This window comes from Pteropus alecto, unplaced genomic scaffold (assembly GCF_000325575.1).
Source record: "Pteropus alecto unplaced genomic scaffold, ASM32557v1 scaffold45, whole genome shotgun sequence".
In the NCBI taxonomy this organism is placed as follows: Eukaryota; Metazoa; Chordata; class Mammalia; order Chiroptera; family Pteropodidae; genus Pteropus; species Pteropus alecto.
The window spans coordinates 3,135,591-3,153,236 of record NW_006442491.1 but is presented as its reverse complement, the minus strand read 5'-3'; the positions used below and the strand labels follow the sequence as shown (position 1 = coordinate 3,153,236).

Here is a 17,646-nt window from a genome sequence, read left to right as displayed (position 1 = left end):
CTTATGTGGGAGAATGAGAGGCCGAGCCAAAGGGCAGGCAGAAGGGTAGGGGGAGGGCTCTCCCTATGAAATACCAGCTCCAACAGGGAGAAGCAGCCACAGCTCCTTTGAAAAGGGCAGAGGCTGAGGCTGGGGATAGGGTGGGTGGAACAGTAGCAGACATCCTCAAAATGTATGGGATGATCACAGTCCCAGCCTTTAGACATTTGGAAGGCCAGTAGGAACACAGAGGATGTGGATGCTGGAGCATACAATGGCTGCTTCTCATTCTGCTGTGTACCAAATGTCCACCCAATGGGCCTCTAGCTGGAGAGCACTGCGTCTTCAGCAATCATTTGCTACATAAGCCATGTTTTTGGAGACGAACAAAAGAAGAGCCTAGCAGATATGACTCTTTAAAACACAAGCTTGGCAGACCTGCCTTCCCAGGAAATCAGTGGAGGAAACTAAGTATTAGTCAACTCCAGCCTCTCCCATCACTACCTCAATCCACAGCCTTGCGGGTAAATCCCAGGAGGCATCTGGCTCAGGGTTAGAATTATTTATTCATATGGCATCTGCTGAGATTTCCTCTCTTTAGTTTTCTTCATTGGTCCATGCAGGTCCCTGCTGCCGGCCTGGTTGTGTGTGTGTGTGTGAGAGAGAGAGAGACAGACAGACAGACAGACAGACAGACTGAGAATTCTATAGAGCTATCTTAGGTTCATGTGCCTCAATCTCCACATGATCTCACATCATGTCAAATGAAGGACTCCTGAGTCTTTCCACTTCACTGGAGAGAAAATGCAGAGTCCTTTCTACTCTCAGATCTTCATCCTATGTAGTAGGAAATTTGTAATTCCTCCTAATCATAACCTGGACTTACCAGGGCCATTCATATTTTTCTTTCAGAGGGCCTAAACTTACACAACACCTGGTCAAAACCATCATAGGCTGATTTTTTCATTCTTTCATACATGAACAGGTAACATTTTTAAGTTTATGTTGCTTCTCATGTGCCAATTTCAATGTACATTGGAATATAGAATTCTAAGATGTGTCCACTGAGTGGCATTGGGCACATTCCAGAAGCGCTGGACACTTAGAATTCATACAGTAAGGTGCCTTTATTATTTCTGTCCTTTACTTAATACTCTGAATACACATGGGCCTAATGGAAATAGCCCAGAAGATTTTAGAACATTCTCAATCATTTCCATTTTCTGAAAAAGTGACATCATAGTTTGCTTAAGAACAGAACACCTGGGCACCTGATGTTACCTCTTCAGGTCACCAGTGAGCACTGTGAGAGCCACAATTTCCCCATGACGTAAGTCAAGGATCTCCAAGCCCTTCGTCTTCAGGGATCCCCCTTTCCTTTAATAATCCAACAATATGTTTGTAGATGTAGAGTTCTAAACAGCAGACTAATCATATGTATTTATCACCCTACCCTCCCAAGTCTACTTCAAATGTATGATGTTCATCAGAAATCTGAACCTATGATAAATCTAATAAAAGCAGTTAAGATACTGGTGGATAAGACAATACAATGAATGAAAGATCTAGCCCCAGATATATTCCAGTGAATATTACAACTTGGAGGATAAAGGAGGCTTTATAGAGGAAGAGAGGATCAGATCAATTATAAGGAGAAGGATACAGACTAACATTGACTAGACCTATTTTGAATAATGCCGGATGGTGAAGAGCAATGGAGAAACACCTTCAAATTAAGAGAGCAAGTACTGACTCTAAAGTGTCACTGTTAGTCATAATATCAGTCAAGCAATAAATATGTTTTCTAACATACACAGACTGAAAGTTAGCCTTCCAGAAACTCCTGAGATAAAATGAAGGAGAATACAAAAAAAGAAGAGCCGAGATCTAGAATACAACAGATCTACCCCAGAAGTACAGAGAAAAAGAGCCTCGGGAGTATAGTTTCCAGCAAGTGTAGCAAATAAGCAATTGAGATTGGAGCAGAAATGCAACAGTCTCTGGAAGCACTGTTTCAGAGAAAAAGTCAATTTCCTGCAGCAGTTAGTGTACTTGAAAGGCTGGGTATTACTGAAGATCTGTGATGGTAAATGTCCTCTGTTGACAATATAAACAAGAAAAAAATAAGGAAGGAAGGAAGGAAGGAAGGAAGGAAGGAAGGAAGGAAGGAAGGAAGGAAGGAAGGAAGGAAGGAAAGAAAATGCAATTAGAAACCTCAAGAGGGAAGGGACTATTTTTAAAAATAAGGGTTCAAATATGAAACAAGCTGAACTATAGCATGACCATGAGTTTGAGAAATGGAAGGGGTGGCAAGAAGAGAATTGATATGACCTTGATTCTAGAAACAATTCCCTTTAAATGTCACAGGAATAGTGACGTTGGATTCATAGAGAAGGAAAATTAATCTTAGCCAATTACAAAGCTGTACACTGACCTCGGGTTATGATGATGTTAATGTGGTTTACTGGTGTTCAGTCTTTTGAATCAACCTATAAACAAGGTCTAGAAAACTGAAGTATGATTATAGAGCAGAATATACATGTAAAAGTAAATATGTACCTGATAAAGATGATGGAGGAAAAAGTTTCATCACAGAAGTAATCAGAAAACTCCTGTCCTCTTTACAACCTCTCCTCTCCTCCATCTGCTGAGTTATTGTTATTCACATCTCACACAGTCCCACCTCTACATCTTTGGCCTTGCGGTTTTCTCTCCCTTCTCCCAGCCTAGCTGAGCCTACCTTTCAGACTCCTGCTCACATCTCAACTTCTTTGTGCTCCATGTGCTTTTGGCAGGCCCAGCCTAAACTGATCTTACTATACATTTGGGAACTACTTTACAAACTCAAACTGACTTACCAGATGGAGGTTATGAAGTATGTTCTCTTAATGCTGCTTATAAAATCAAAACACATGAAAATATGGTAGCAAAGGGAAATTTCAACTGCTAGCTTTGGAAAACTTTCTTAATAGCAGAGAATCTGATCTATCCTTGAATTAATTACTCCAACTTTCAGAGCAAAAGCAACACAGAGCCTTCCTCATGTTCTGGCTATACTTTCTATCAATCACGCTTAAATTTGGCACCCGCCCCTTTTCTTACAGAGAGGAGGGGAGGAGTGAGCCCCATTCCCTGTGAGCACCTTGCTATCTAGATACATAATCAGTGGTTCTCAGGCGGGGCTATGTGTTGGCATCACCTGGGGAGCTTTAAAAAGTCCTGGTGCCCAGGCCACCCTCCAGACCAATCACATCAGAATCTCTGGAGCTCGGGCTTAGGCATCAGAGTTGTTTTTTTGTTTGTTTTAAGTGTCCAAGTGATTCTGGCATTCAGCAAAGGCTGCAGCTTCAGACAGTGACTCTTCTAGAACCTTGGCTACATATTAGAGCCACCTGGTAGTTATAGAAGCTGCTTATGCCTGTGTCCCACCCTAGAGAGTCTAATTTAATAGGTCTGGGGTATGACCTGGACATCAAGATTTCATAAAACTCTCCAGGTGATTGTAATATACAGCCAAGGTTGAGACCCATGACCCTAGAATATAACAGCACTCATAAGGGAAGGGGAATAGATGAGAGAACCCATAGCAGGAGCTGAAGGACTCCGCACATAAAAGAAGCAGTAGAAGCCCCTTACCTACAGAAATCAGTCCCAGTAGCCTGGATGCAGGTATTAGAGAATATTGGGGCAGCACAAAAGTCTGATTTGATGAGGAGTTATTATTAGAAACAGGCTCCCAGGGACCAATGGCTCTTGGGCATTCCTTCCTCCAGACCCCAAGGCCAAGAGGGAGTGATCAGCAGTGTTTGCCAGGACCTGGAGCATTGCTCATGGTTCATTCTCTCTAATACCGGGTAGGCAGAATCCCATGCAGAAAGCAAAATGCCCCATGATCTCTGCACCTGCAGTTATGCCCTATAATTTCCTCTTAGGTTTGGGCAATTTTCGATTACTTCTAGCAAGTAGACTATGGCAAAGGTATAGATGTCACTCCTATGGTACATAATAACATATATAAAAACTCCATCTTAACTAGAATGCATCAGAGTGAGAGACACTCCTCGCTGGCCTAGAAGAAGCAGACTACCATGTTGTGAACAGCCTGTGGAGAAGGCCACATGCCAGGGAGCTGCAGGCCATCTCTAGGAGCTAAAAGACTGAATATACAAATGCGCAATGGCTAGACTTCATGTAGAAATAGAACTCTGACCCACAGCCTGCAGCAACCAGCTCAGAAAGCTAGTGCTATTTACAAGTCAGACTTGTAGGAATTCAGATCACTATTTATAGCAACTGGTCTGGGGAGCCAAACAATAACCCCTATAATAACTGGTACAAAATGACTGGAACTTGATTAATAACTGACAGTTTCCTGATTTTGTCCGTTTCCAACTTGGAACCAGCTGGAGAAAGCCAAATATATTCCTTGAACCAGTCACATAGAATGCTGGCTGCCAGTTAGCCTACTTCCAGCTTCCCTAGGCAAACGAGTCTTCAGTCAGGACCCACGTGAACTGAAGCCTCCTCTTTTCCACCATAAAGCTTTCCCGCTCCTCTGCCTGCCTTTGAGTCTCTGCCAAGTAAAAGTGATGGTGGCCAACTCCCTTGCTATAGCAGGCTCTGAATCAATGCCTTTTGCTTATTCTCATTTGGTTGGTCTTAATTTATTTCCATAGAGGCAAGAGCCTCAGTCGCACAGCTGCAAGGAAGCGAATTCTGCCAACAACCACAGGAGCTTAGAAGAGAACCGGGATGAGAGTTCAGAGGTCACTGAGGCCGCAACCCCAGCCAACACCTGGACTGAAGCCTTGTGAGTCCCCGGAGCAGGGAACCCAGCTAAGTTCTACTCAGACTCCTGACCCATGGAAACTATGAGATCATAAATGTATGCTGTTTTAAGTTGCTACATTTGTGGTATTTGTGATATGGCAATAGAAAACATGTCCTTAAACTCAGGAGGAGCAACACAGATGAGAGCTAACCTTTGACCCTTCCCCAATAGACATACCACTTAGTACAGTATTGTGAGCTTTCGGGTCCAAGCACTATTTGCCTGAGCAGTACAATTGCCAATAAGGCAGCAAACATAAGAACATATACTTCCTGAAGCAGAGTAACTAGAACAGCCACACCAAAAGACTTAAATAAGCATAACAAAAATATTAAAAAGGGGGAAGAAATTAGCCATATGAAACAATTAGGAATTACACAAAAGGGAAACAAGTGGGAATATTAGATACGAAAAAGGAACTATTTGGATATAGAAAATGACAGGTAGACTAAAGAATGGATGGATACGGCCCAAGAACCAGTAAGTGAGAACATGTGCTCCAGGACCTCTCCAAGAAGGCAGCTGAGGAGCCTGGAACTGGAAGTTGGAGAAGTTAAAAGGCATGGAAGACAGAAGTAAAAGTGCAGATCCAGAAGGAGAAGAGGAAAGACTTGTGATTATATACTTAAGTTCCCTAGAATTAAAAAAAGATGCAAATCTTCAGTTGAAAAGGGCACATAGAGTACCTCACTGTGCATAAAGAAAAGCAGATTGGATGGAGTAGGCTGAAGATTTATCAATGGTTAAATTCAACTGAAGAGTAATCTAAATTGTATCTAGGAGGCACATGTAAAAAGGCAAGTCTGGTTGGTCCTACCTTGATAGTGTAGAGGAGGCACATTTTCCTCTGTCCTCTTACAGTCTCTTGTTGGGCCCGAGAATTGAGAAGACATAAGACAAGTCAACAGGAGGAAAACATACAAATTTTATTTTTACATGTACATAGGAGTGAGCCTTCATGGGAAAATGAAGACCCCAAAAGCATTTAGGCCTAAGTGTTTATATATTAGGTTGAACAAAGAGTAGTAATTGTGGAAAAGTAACTACGTGGGGAGGCAAAAGAAAGATATGGATAATTTTCACAAGGTGTACAGATTCTTCTTGGCCTCAATTCCCCATCTCTGGTGATGAAAGTGTTCTTTTCCTTCAGGTATATGGATGGTAGATTTCACATGGGAGTTTTATTTCCTGCTTTCGGAAAGAGGGGAGGTTAGGATGCCCTTCTTGCACCTGTTGTTTTGCAAGTGCCTTTAGTTCATATTTGTCAATATGACAAACAGGCATATTTTGAGGTGGCCTTTTCTAAAACCCTTCAATAGTATGCCTTTAATCTACCTATTTCCTCTGTCTCTAGCCCTTCCCTAATCCATCATCTATCTCCATGTCCTCAACTATCCCTTGCCTGGTGACCACAAAGCTACCTCGCTGTCTTCTGTTCACCACTGTCTCCTCCGTACAGTTTATTCTCCCCACAGCCTCCTTTGTGGCTATTTTTAAAACAGAAATCAGATTGAGCCATTTCCCGGCTAGCACTAGCCCTGGTGCCATTCTCCCTGTTCCTTGAAGCTTACCTTAGGGCCTTGGCTCTGGCCATTCATTCTGCCTGGACTACAACCTTCTACTCCAGAAATCTGCCTTACTGCATCCTTCTTGTTATTATTCTCAGCTTAGATGTAACCTCCTCAGAGAGTGCTTTTCCAGTCACCCAAGTAATGGAAGCCCTCCGGCCCCTCTCACATTATTCTAGCATGGCACACCTCGTGCCCTACATATCTTCACATTTATGTATTTATTGTCTTTTTTCCTATTAGATGGCAAGTATCTTGAAAGATTTTATCATATATCCACAGTGTCTAGAACAGCCCCTGACAACCAACAGATAATCAAGTGTTATGTGTTGAATAAAGGAATGCATGAATCGCTATGGTTGAAACAAGAAGTATACTTTTCAAATGATAGGAAAATAAAGAGATAAAGTACAGTTGTTTTAAACAAAATGCATGGAAATGGAGGGTTTTATAAAACCTCAAAAGCATAAAACAAGATGGCAGGAATTAAACCAAACTTACCAATTGTGTTTAAAAATAAAAATTATGGTATGTATTGCTTCAAAAGGACTTATCTAAAATAAAATGATGCAGAGAAGTATAAATAGATAGACAAAAATTTATTCAATGAATGCAAACACAAAGTAAGCAGGGGTCATGATATGAATTTCAGTCAAAGAATAAATCAAGGCAAACACTTTGAATGGGGCAAAGGAGATTTATTTTACTGATAAGTATGCAATCCACGGTGAAATTATACCATAAATATTTATGTACTGTATAACACATCATGAAGGTACTAGAATTTGAATGATTAGAAATTCAAGGACAAATGTCAGAACTCCAACTGAAAAGGAAGATGTTAACACATTCATCCTAAACCTATTTTATTCAAGAAAGGCAGTAGGGAAGAAAGCTGGGTATAAATTAGAAGACTGGCAAATAAGATAGTATACATAACTGACATAGAGAATTAAAATAACTATAAAAGATGAATTAATATTTAATTAATTGGGTGTTCAAGTTCACTAATAGTTTTTGAACTACTACATGCTAATTATAGAACTAGATTATGAGGTGTTTAATATGCCTTTTCAAATAAATATAGAACTGTTTTTCAAAATGGGTCATAGACCAAGTCAAAAAGAAAGCCCCAATTAGCTTCGAAAAGCAGGAATTAGATGTTATATTCTTTGACCATAATGCAATAAACCTGGAAATTACATAATAACAAAAATTTAAAGAACAACACACTTCAACATTTGGAAGTTTTAAAATTATCTAAATAATAAGATCAAAGAAGAAATCAAAATATTAGGTAATTATATGTAAGTTAGCTTTTACACTTGTATTTCTAATTCTATGTATATAATTATATATATAAAATTAATGCTTTTTTGATTAACAAAGTAACATACCGTATGAAATATTCAGACTGTTCATAAACGTACAACTTGAAAAGTTAAAAGTCCTAATAATCCCACACTCCAGAGATAATCACTGACTCTTTTCTTTTAGATTCTGAAATAACGATACAACTAAAAAAATAAATATGTAATCATGTCAAATGTCCCTTCCTATTAAGAACCAACTCCCTGTATATGAACACCTTTAGATAAGGAGGTGGGCATTTCTAACTACCATTTAACAACTAGATAAGTCCTAACACTAGGAATTAGTTAACTATTCACTGATATTCTCTACTCATTTCCCAGGGGGGCTGTGGGGATTGAGCAAAGTAATGTCACCAGTACCACTGCAGACGAATAAAGAATCACCATAATTATTGTTATGATTACTCTAAGCTCTGGAGCACAAAACCACTCTTTTCAAGGCATTTTATGTTCACAAGACACTCACTTCTACTTGCCCTGCTCAAGAGAGGAGAGAAATTGCTGAGTTGCCAGCTCTGGGCAATGCTTCTGGAGCCAGTGCTGCTGGGTTTACTTTGGAAGGGAAATAACTTCATTAGAAATGACATTTCTTGGCTAGCTGGTCCTCAGCTGACACAAGTGCCCCCAGAGCACTTGTGATCTCTGCAGCTGACTGGAGTGGCCACTTCAATCTCTGGGAACCCTGGGGTAGGATGTCATCAAACCTGCCAAAAGTGAGGTAAGTCCGTGAGAGGGTCCAAGGTTCGTTATTTTAATTTTCTTTCCTGGAGTTTTCTCTGACCACCTGTTTTAAATTGTGGCCTCCCCAGCATCCACTCTTTCTCTTCCTGAGTTAATTTTCCTCCACAGCTCGTAATATCAACAATGCCACACATTTTCCTTGTTTGTCTGGCTTATTGCTTCTCTCTCCCTATCAGAAGATTAGAATGTGAGTTCCATGAGAGTATGGTATTTTGTCTGGTTCATTGCTGTAGCCCTAGTGCCTACAATAGTGCTTGGCACATAGTAGCTACTCGATAAATAGTTTTTAATGAATAACCCTCAAATACATCTCTATAGTAAAAGATGTTGTCCTCGGGGAGGAGAGGGCCAACGGGCCCATGTTCGGGAACAGGCTGAGCCTGTGGGGACATCCATGGGGCAATGTCCACAAGATGAAGCACATTTTTAAGAGAATGAGTGGAAAGAGAGAAAGGGTAAAGAACAGGAAGAAAGAAGCAGAGACCATACATCTTCAGCATTTACCCTGGGTGCTGTCTATAAAACAGAATCGTTCTGGGGCTGACGAAGGGAAAGAAGAGGGAGGGAGGTGAGGCCAGGTCTGCCTCTGCTCACCTCTCCTTTTCAACCACATATTAACCTTTTAGGACTTCCTGTCAGATCTACCCTCAAAATACAGTCATTAGCTGCATAACAATGTTTATGATGGTGATCCCGTAAGATTACATTAGAGGTGAAAAATTCCTATTGCTTAGTGATGTCATAGCCAGTAGTAGCCGTCTAACGTCATAACACAAAGGTTGCAAAAATCAACAAAGCTCTGACTGAGATGGCAAATGACTGTAACCTGAGTGTGGTTAGCATGACACTGAGAATCTCATAGAGGTGGTTTCAGAGGTTTTAACTGATGAGGAGTTGCTGAAACTGGAACAGGAACACATGGCTAAAGATCCAAGAGCAAAGGACACCGCAAAGGAGAATCAAAAGAAGAAAAACTCCCAACAAAATTCACAACGAAGGGTTTAGCAGAAGCTTTGTAAAGCTCAACAAACTCCTTAAAAAGTCTGAAAACATGGACCCTAACACCGAAAGTTTCATTAATAGAGAATGTTCACAGTGCATAATCTGCTTGCAAGCAAACCTATGATGAAAAAAGCAAACCACCATGGACATATTTCTAAAAAGAGTGACAGATCCTCAAGAAGAGCCTCAGGCAGGTCCTTCAGGAGGTATTCCAGAAGAAGGCATTGTTATCACAGGAGATGACATGTCCCTGTGTTATTGTCCCTGAAGACCTTCCTATGGGATAAAATATGGAGGTGGAAGACAGTGACGTTGATGATCCTGACCCTGTGTAGGCCTAGGCTAATGTGTGTTTGGGTCTTAGTTTTAAACAAAAAAGTCTAAGTAAAAAAATAAACTTTTTAGGAACAGAAAAAAGCTTATTGCCTGTTCTCTATGAAAGCATACAAAATATTTTTGTACATTTGTACAATGTGTTTCGTTATGTATTAAAAGTCAAAAAGTTGAAAAAAATTAGTTTACAAAGTTACCGTAAGCAAAGGTTAATTTATTATTGAAGAAAAACTAAAAATAAATCTAGCCTAAGTGTACAGTGTTTGTGAAGTTTACAATAGTGTACGGTAATGTCCTAAGGTTGTACATTCATTCCTCACTCACTCACTGATGTAGCCAGAGCAACATTCAATCCTCAAGCTCCATTCATGGTAAGTGCTTTATACCAATGAACTATTTTTATCTTCGTTACCATTTTTTGCCTGTACCTTTTCTCTTTGAACACACAAATACCATTTTGTTACCATTGCCTAGAGTATTCAGCATAGTAACATAGTCTAGGAGCAATAGGCTATACCATCTAGCGTAGGTGTGCAGGAGGCTATACCATCTAGGTTTGTGTAAGTGCGCTCTATGATGTTTGCACAACCATGAAGTCACCTAACATTAGAAGATATCCCTGTTAGTCATCACGTGATTGTATACAAGAATCCAACTACTTCTCTTCACCACATCTACGACCCTGCTCTGCACCACACTTCACTTTGGGCCTGGATTTCAACAGCCCCCTAACTTTCCACCTTTGCCCCTCAGTAGTCTCGCCACAGGCATCAGACTGACCTTTCAGCAATATGGATCAAATCACGTCATCCTGCACCCAAACTCTCAGGAGCTTCCCGCAGCTCAAATGCCACCTCTCAACCGGGTTACGCTGACCGCTCCACTTCTTTAATTCTACATGCTGCAGGTACACCCCTTATGCCTCCTCATTTTGTCTTTTGTTCTCTATCACTAACCTTCTATCACTGAAAATTAACTTATTGATGTTCACAGTTCACCCTGTTCCCCGCCCCTATCCTTGCAGAAAGTCAGCCCCACCAGGGCAGGGAGATATTTCTGTTCTGCAGCATATCGCGAGCACTAGCTAAGTGCCTGGCGCATAGCAGGCGCTAAATTATTTACCAAATAGGTGACTTGGAACAGAAACATAAGTGCAATGGGTTGTTTCCCTGCGAGCTGAGCTGATTATAAATGATAAATAAATCCTGGTATTTTAAAAGCAGGATTCATAAGAACACCAATGAAACACAAGTTTCTTCTTTGGTCTAAAGCAGCAAAAGAACAAATATAAGGTCTTCCCCGTTTCCTTTTTCTTTCTGTCCAAAACAGTTGGCCCTGAGGTTCTTTTTCTGACACCGGCTACTTCGTAACTCACACTGTTAGCAGTTTCTCCCCAAAGAAAGTGGGAGAACTCGGCAGGCAGCTCACCAGGGGCCGGCCTGACTCGGGTCCTGGCGGTGAGCCGGCCGCAGGTCTCAGCTTCCCCGTTGTCCCAGTCGCCTTCCCTCGGGGTGATAAAGGTCTATCAGCGCAGAGCCAAACCACCTCCCGCCTTCCCGCTGCTCTCGTCCCCCCGGGCCCGGGCGGGGCTGGGCGTCCCCCTCCGGGGTCCGAACCGGGAGAAAGGGCTGGGCCCGCGCGGGCCTCGGCGCGCCAAACCCGGGGTCTGGGGCTGGGTGGCGGGCTCGTCCCGGGAAAGGGGTGCGCCCGCGTTTGTGCTGTTCTGCAATGAGTGGGAAGAAAGGAGACCGGGACGAATATCAGAGAGCAAAACTCCGGTCTCCCCAGGGAGCGCAGAAGAGCGGGGCGGCGGCGCCGACGCGGGCGGGGAGACGCTCCACCAACTTTGCTCTGGGTTAGATCAACTTTCTGATCCCGGCTCCCGCGCGTCGCGCCCGGGTTCCTGTCCTAGGGTAAGCGCCGACGTCGCACATCCAGAGGGCTGGGAGGTGGGCGGTACCAGGGAAGGGGGTGGCGAGACCCTGGGTCGCGCAGGCGCCTTCCCCGCCCCGCCGATCAGCCCCCTCGGAGTGCTGGGGGAGGCGGACGGCTCTCGCTGGAGCCGAGGGAGGGCGGGAGGCCGACACAAAGCCCTCCCTCCCCCCTCCTCTCCTCTCCTCCCCTCCCCTCTTTCTTCCCCTCCTCCTCCGGCTCCTCCCGGCCGGGGAAACCCAGCCCCGCGCCAGTCTGCAGGGCCACTGGTGGCCCCCGCCTCCGGGACCTGCGGGGAGGGCCTGCACGAGGTAAGGGGCGGCGGCAGCGGAGACCCCACCCCCGTGCCCGCACCCGGCTCCCTGGAAGACTCCTGGGTGCGGGTTCTGCGGGGTGCAAGGCGCAGGGTGCTGCTCCTCGCACTCTCCTTCCCTCCGGGGAGACCTAGGGGAGAGAGCGAGCGAGCGTCCTCGGGAGTCGTGGGGATCAACGGGGGAGGGGGCGTCAGGGAGGCGGGACGCCGGGGCGCGGGCAGGGTGACATCGTGCGCTGCGAGGCGGCCGCTTGTCCGTCAGGATCATGGGGTATACTCGTCTGACCCTGTGAGGGCGCGGTGAGGGGCAGGCGGGGTTGCCGGCGTGGTGGCCGAAGGTGCGGGTGTGTGTGTGCGGGCTCGCGCGAGGAGGCGGTGGGGACCTTTGTCGAGTTCTGCTTGTGGAGACGGCTACGAGGTGTTACGTGCGCGCGGGCCGGAGCAGGGGTCTCACATCCCAGGTGCCTGGCGCAGACCTGGTCCGTCCGCCCAGCGGGTGCACGGGGTACACGCTCTAGCCCGAGATTTCCTCCCCTGGGGAGAGGCCCCGGCAGGAGGGTCGGTGAGTTAAGTCCTGGCGGGGGGCGATTGGGCTGTCGGGGTGACTGATGGCGGCGCAGCAGGCGGAGGAGGAGCCCAGGGTTCCTGCCGGGAAGGGACGGGGCCACTTTCCCACTTTGAGGCCTCCACCCTTGGCCTCGACTTCCACCAGTGCAGCGTCCACCCACCCATGACAAGGCGCCCTTCGACGGCCGGGCTGTAATTCAACTCTAAAGGCTGTAATTTGTTGCCAAGAAATACAGGGCAAGACAAGGCCCCTTGGGCCCTAAGAGGCTCCTTTCTTCCTAGAGCTCTCAAATCCTTGGGGCTTTCCGAATTCAGCAGAGGAGGCCGCGCACTGACCTTGGCGCGCAGTGGAGCCACGCTTTCTTACAGGCAGAGAGTTTCAGGCACACTGGAGTTTCTTAAGAATATGCTGTCAAAAGGAAACCTCAGAGCACTCTTCAACAGGACTTTGTTAATATTGCAGCAAAAATAATACCTGGAAGTTCTCAGAAATTAAGATAATAGTATTTTAATGCAATATTTAAAAATATCAAATTTAATGCAAAAAAATCCACGATGAACAAAATACCAACATTTTAAATAAAAATAGGTTGTTATGACCCTACATCCTGTTCAGTAGGAAAAGTAGTTTCCAAGCACAATGCTGGTTTTATATATAGTCTTGTTTTTGAACTGTAGAGCTTTTATTTTTACCCAGTTCAAATACAGGAGAATATTTTGATAAGTGTACATGGAGGCACACATTTTGCTTTTTGTCTTAGGTTCCAGTATGTCTCTAGAACACTGGTGAGTTCTCAGTGATCTGGCACCTCTGTAGAGGCTATTAGGAGCCAGAGATTGGGAGGGGCCTGGACAATGAGAGGCCCTTGCATTTGGGACTGGATAAGATAGCTGGTGGGTGACAGTAGCTTTGGGGTTTGGGGACTCTGCTGTCAGCAGTTGGAGGCTGGGGACAAGAGAGAAGATCCATCCTCCTACCAGGGCGTCCTTGTCTGGTGACATTGTCCTACAGGCAGATCATCTAAGTGGAAAAGGAGACCTAAAATAGCCCACACCCTTACCGGATGCATTTGTGCCTTTGATTAACATGAGTCACTTCTACAGGGTTTGATCAGATCTGAGCGAGCAGAGGAGTCAGGTAAACAATGCAAACAGGTCCTAGAGCCCTGTCTTCATGCTGTCCAGAAGCTGGCAGACTTCTGGCAGACTTCTCTCAGCCTTCCCCGAGAATGCCTCAAATACAACTGTGTATGTGGACTGGCAATTTAGGGTTTGTAGTACTGACAGCACATTTTGGTTGATCACCTCCATTGAATGAGAAAATACACACTGAGTTTTCACTTGTCTCACTTCCTCTCTCCAGGGGAGCTGGTAGTGTGGATGGTGTCAGTGTCTATGCATGAAAACGTAGCAACAGTCATAGGGTGACTTAGAAAGAAGGGTTGATGATGGCAGCCCACAGTTCATATGCACCTATTGTTTGAAATCAGATGTTTTTAGAAAAGACCGCCTGCAACCTACTATTAGGTACTTTTCATAGATCTGTAACCCTGTCTATTCAGGCATTATTGCATTTAAGAGAGGAATTAATGGGGGAAGCTGGAGTTCCTATTTTAGGGATTCAAAGAGTTGTGGACTAGTAGAGGAGCCTTGGGAAGTGCTAACGAGAGCAGAGAGGCATGATTGGGTGAATTTACTGTCCAGCTGCACATATTTCTAGATCTCCAGCGCTGAGCAAATTTATCTCAATATTTGTTTCATAGATTTTTGCAAAGCATGAAAACTAAGCAGCCCCCGAGATATGTATTGAATAGGGTGGTGTCACAGGAATCAAGGAAACAAGTGTTATGAGAAAAATGGACCTATCATATGGGGTGTGGGGCAGGGTATTCAAAGTTGTATGTGTGTGTGTGCTGTGAGATCTCCAGCGCTGAGCAAATTTATCTCAATATTTGTTTCATAGATTTTTGCAAAGCATGAAAACTAAGCAGCCCCCGAGATATGTATTGAATAGGGTGGTGTCACAGGAATCAAGGAAACAAGTGTTATGAGAAAAATGGACCTATCATATGGGGTGTGGGGCAGGGTATTCAAAGTTGTATGTGTGTGTGTGTGTGTGCTGTATGCATGCATGGTCTTGCACATGTGGCCAAAGCAAAGAGTGGGGAGGAAATACTGAGTGTGATTTTTAACTTGTTGAATTTAAAAGTTTTGTATGTTACACAGATAGAAATCTTCAATTAGTAGCTGGAGACAGAGGGTGTCATTGGGGCACTGTGGACACTGCAGCTGGGATGTCTATAAACTTCCCCAGGGAGAGGTCACAGGCGGAGCAGAAAGAGGTCAAAGCAGAACCTACGAGCCCATGTCCAGGGGCAGAGAAGGGACTGTGAAGCCAGGGACGGGGAGCATTGATGAGCCGGAACATCCAGAACCTTGAGCCTGCTAGTTTATGGCCAGTGTCTGTTAGGATTGGTGATGGCCTAGGCTCTCCCAGGTTGTGAAGTATTTTTAATATCATACCTGAGAGGTATGGAGTCTCAGCTGAGAGTGTAAATGGAACCACACAAGTTAATACAGCTACTCAACAGCTTCACATAATGAATGAATGATTAAAGAAGTGTTTTTTTTTTTTTTTGGTAGTAGAAACTATTTTTAAACTTGCTAATCGTTTTGTGAAAGTCTAAACAGTCATTTTGTACAAGACTCAGAAAACAAAGTTGAATTTTTGTGGGGAGTGGGGCATGAGGCTATGGGCATTTCAACTTTATTCTGGTCGAGAATCTTTGGTGGCAAGCACCCCCCCATCAGTAAGTTTTCTTACAACTTTAGGGGTATTCAGAGTTATAAAAGTATGCTGATTTGTATTTCGAAACCATCTGTAAAATCAATTTAAATGATGTGGCTGAGCTTCATAGTGCCCAAATGAGAAATTCAGGAGGTGTGTTCTGTCTTCCGTTGTGAGCTTATATCTAATTTTTGTTTATGACATGAGATCAAGTGAAGGTATTGACATGTAATCCCTCTTTCACCTGAAATTCGGAAAAGTTGAGCATTTTTTAAATCGGACTTGGTGGAAACACTTGTATTTTATAATTTTTAATGAATTAAGTCTATTTTAATTAAGTTAACCTAGTAAATGAGATAGACATTTTGGTTTGCACAGATATGATTTTATGTATTTGGTCAGGAATGCAAAAATCCAAACATTTAGCTAGTTTAAATAGTTAATTAGATGAACTTTATTTGCCTAATAAAGTATTTTTTTTCTTTATTGAAGAAGTCACTACAGATTTTTCCCCAAATAGCTAACACCCATTGCATTTAACTCTGGTTTGATTATAAGAATACTTAAAAAAAATGAATTTAGGCAGCTGTCTCTCCTGTATGGTAAGCAAGGGGTCCCTCTGATGCAGGACAGGATGAATTTCCCCAAGTGGGGGAAGACCAAGGCCTTCCTGAGAGAAGAAGAGGGTCCTTTGGAGAAGAGTATAGACGGAATTCAACATACACGGCCAAGTTAGAGTCAAAAGGAAAGTTTATTAGAAAGGCAGCGGGCAGAGGTAACATTCAGACTGGAGTGCAGTCTCCTCAGGCAGAGAGTGAGAGGGACCTCAAGAGTTCTGGAAATTCCTTTATGTATCATTCGTTAGTTCCTCTTTCCTTTGATATGGATATAAAGTGAGGAAGGGGAAGGGGAAGCATATGTAGTCCAAAAGGCCTGTTGACAGTTCCCAGCCTTTAAATCATAGGTTCCCCCGTGGTTTTAGCCATAGGGAATGAACGATTTTATTTGTGTAAGGCAATCACTTAAAGACTGTTGTTCCAGTTCCCCTTCCTCAGGTGTGGGGAAGTGGGTTGTTTGCAATTCCTGTAGAAATCTTCTTTTGTTCTAACGGTGTCCTCCTGGCTTGGCTGCAGGGCTGATCAGAGTATTGCAGTCTCTGAATATAGCTTGATTAACATTTTAATTCTTTTGCCTCCTCCCTATATTACTGTCACAGCTAGGATCCCCATGAACCTTTCAGTCCGGGCAAATCAGCAAAGATCCACCCTCCACCCCTATGTCAGGGCTGAAACCGGAAGCCATGTCCCCTAAAACCAGTAGGGTTTTTTTTTGTCTGACTTTTCAACATGTGAAGTGGCATCTAAACACTCATTTCACTACCCAGACTTCTCTTGCTCAAGTACTGAGTGTTCATGACTTTTTTGTTATACAAAAACTTTGTTTTGTATAGTCAAATGTTTGTACTTTTCTTTTGGATTTCTTTAATGGTTCCCATGCTCAGAAAACCTTTCTTGCTTCCTCCAACTGTTACCAAAGAGTGGGGTCCTCTCCTCCGGTGGTGCGTTATTTAGGTTCTTGATGTCTCGAACAAAGAATTGAGCAAGACACTAAAATACAGCAGAAAAGAAAAGCTTTATTAGAAGGGAAGGTACACTTCTAGAAGTGGAAGCGTGCCTGAGCAAGAGAAGCGTGGTTCAAAAGGTCTGGTAACGATGTCTTTGGGGTTTTTATCCTTATTTGCTGTAGGTGGTTACTTTTCTTAGAGGGTTGGGCTTCCTTGATTGACAACTAAGATTAACAGGACTTGGCGATTCATCATTTGCTTTCTGCACACGTTTATTCCCCGAATTCAGTCAGTTATAATGTATTAATGAACTTCCGGGCATATGCATCATGTTATAATGATGGTAAAATGAAGCTCAGGTGAGTTGAAGGTCGTTGGGTCTTCATTGTGCAGGTGCGAGTGATTGGCGTAAACTGGTACTTAATTCTCTGCTTACTGGTTTCTTTTTGGAAGTTACTTTTAGCCTAAAAATGCCTTCTGGCTTGCTTAATTATAGGTGGACTAGGGCGGACCCCTTCTAGGATAGGATGACCTTAGTGTCTTTGCAGGCAGATCTGAAACCTCCTAACTTTCCTGCCTAACTCTTTTCTAAGAGCCATGAACCTCTTAATATTATTAGAATAGATGTTGAGAGACGGGAGGTCTCTTCTGTATC

The 17,646-nt window shown here is 43.7% G+C and overlaps 1 protein-coding gene across 1 annotated transcript in view; it reads left to right on the top strand.

Moving 5' to 3' along the window:
* Positions 1-12,364: 12,364 nt before the first annotated feature.
* Positions 12,365-17,646, top strand: part of RIN2 (Ras and Rab interactor 2) — a 202,998-nt gene continuing 197,716 nt past the window's right edge. Inside the window, exon 1 of the mRNA XM_025040003.1 lies at positions 12,365-12,634. The gene's annotated coding sequence lies outside the window, so the exon portion shown is untranslated. The remainder of the gene's footprint in view (positions 12,635-17,646) is intronic.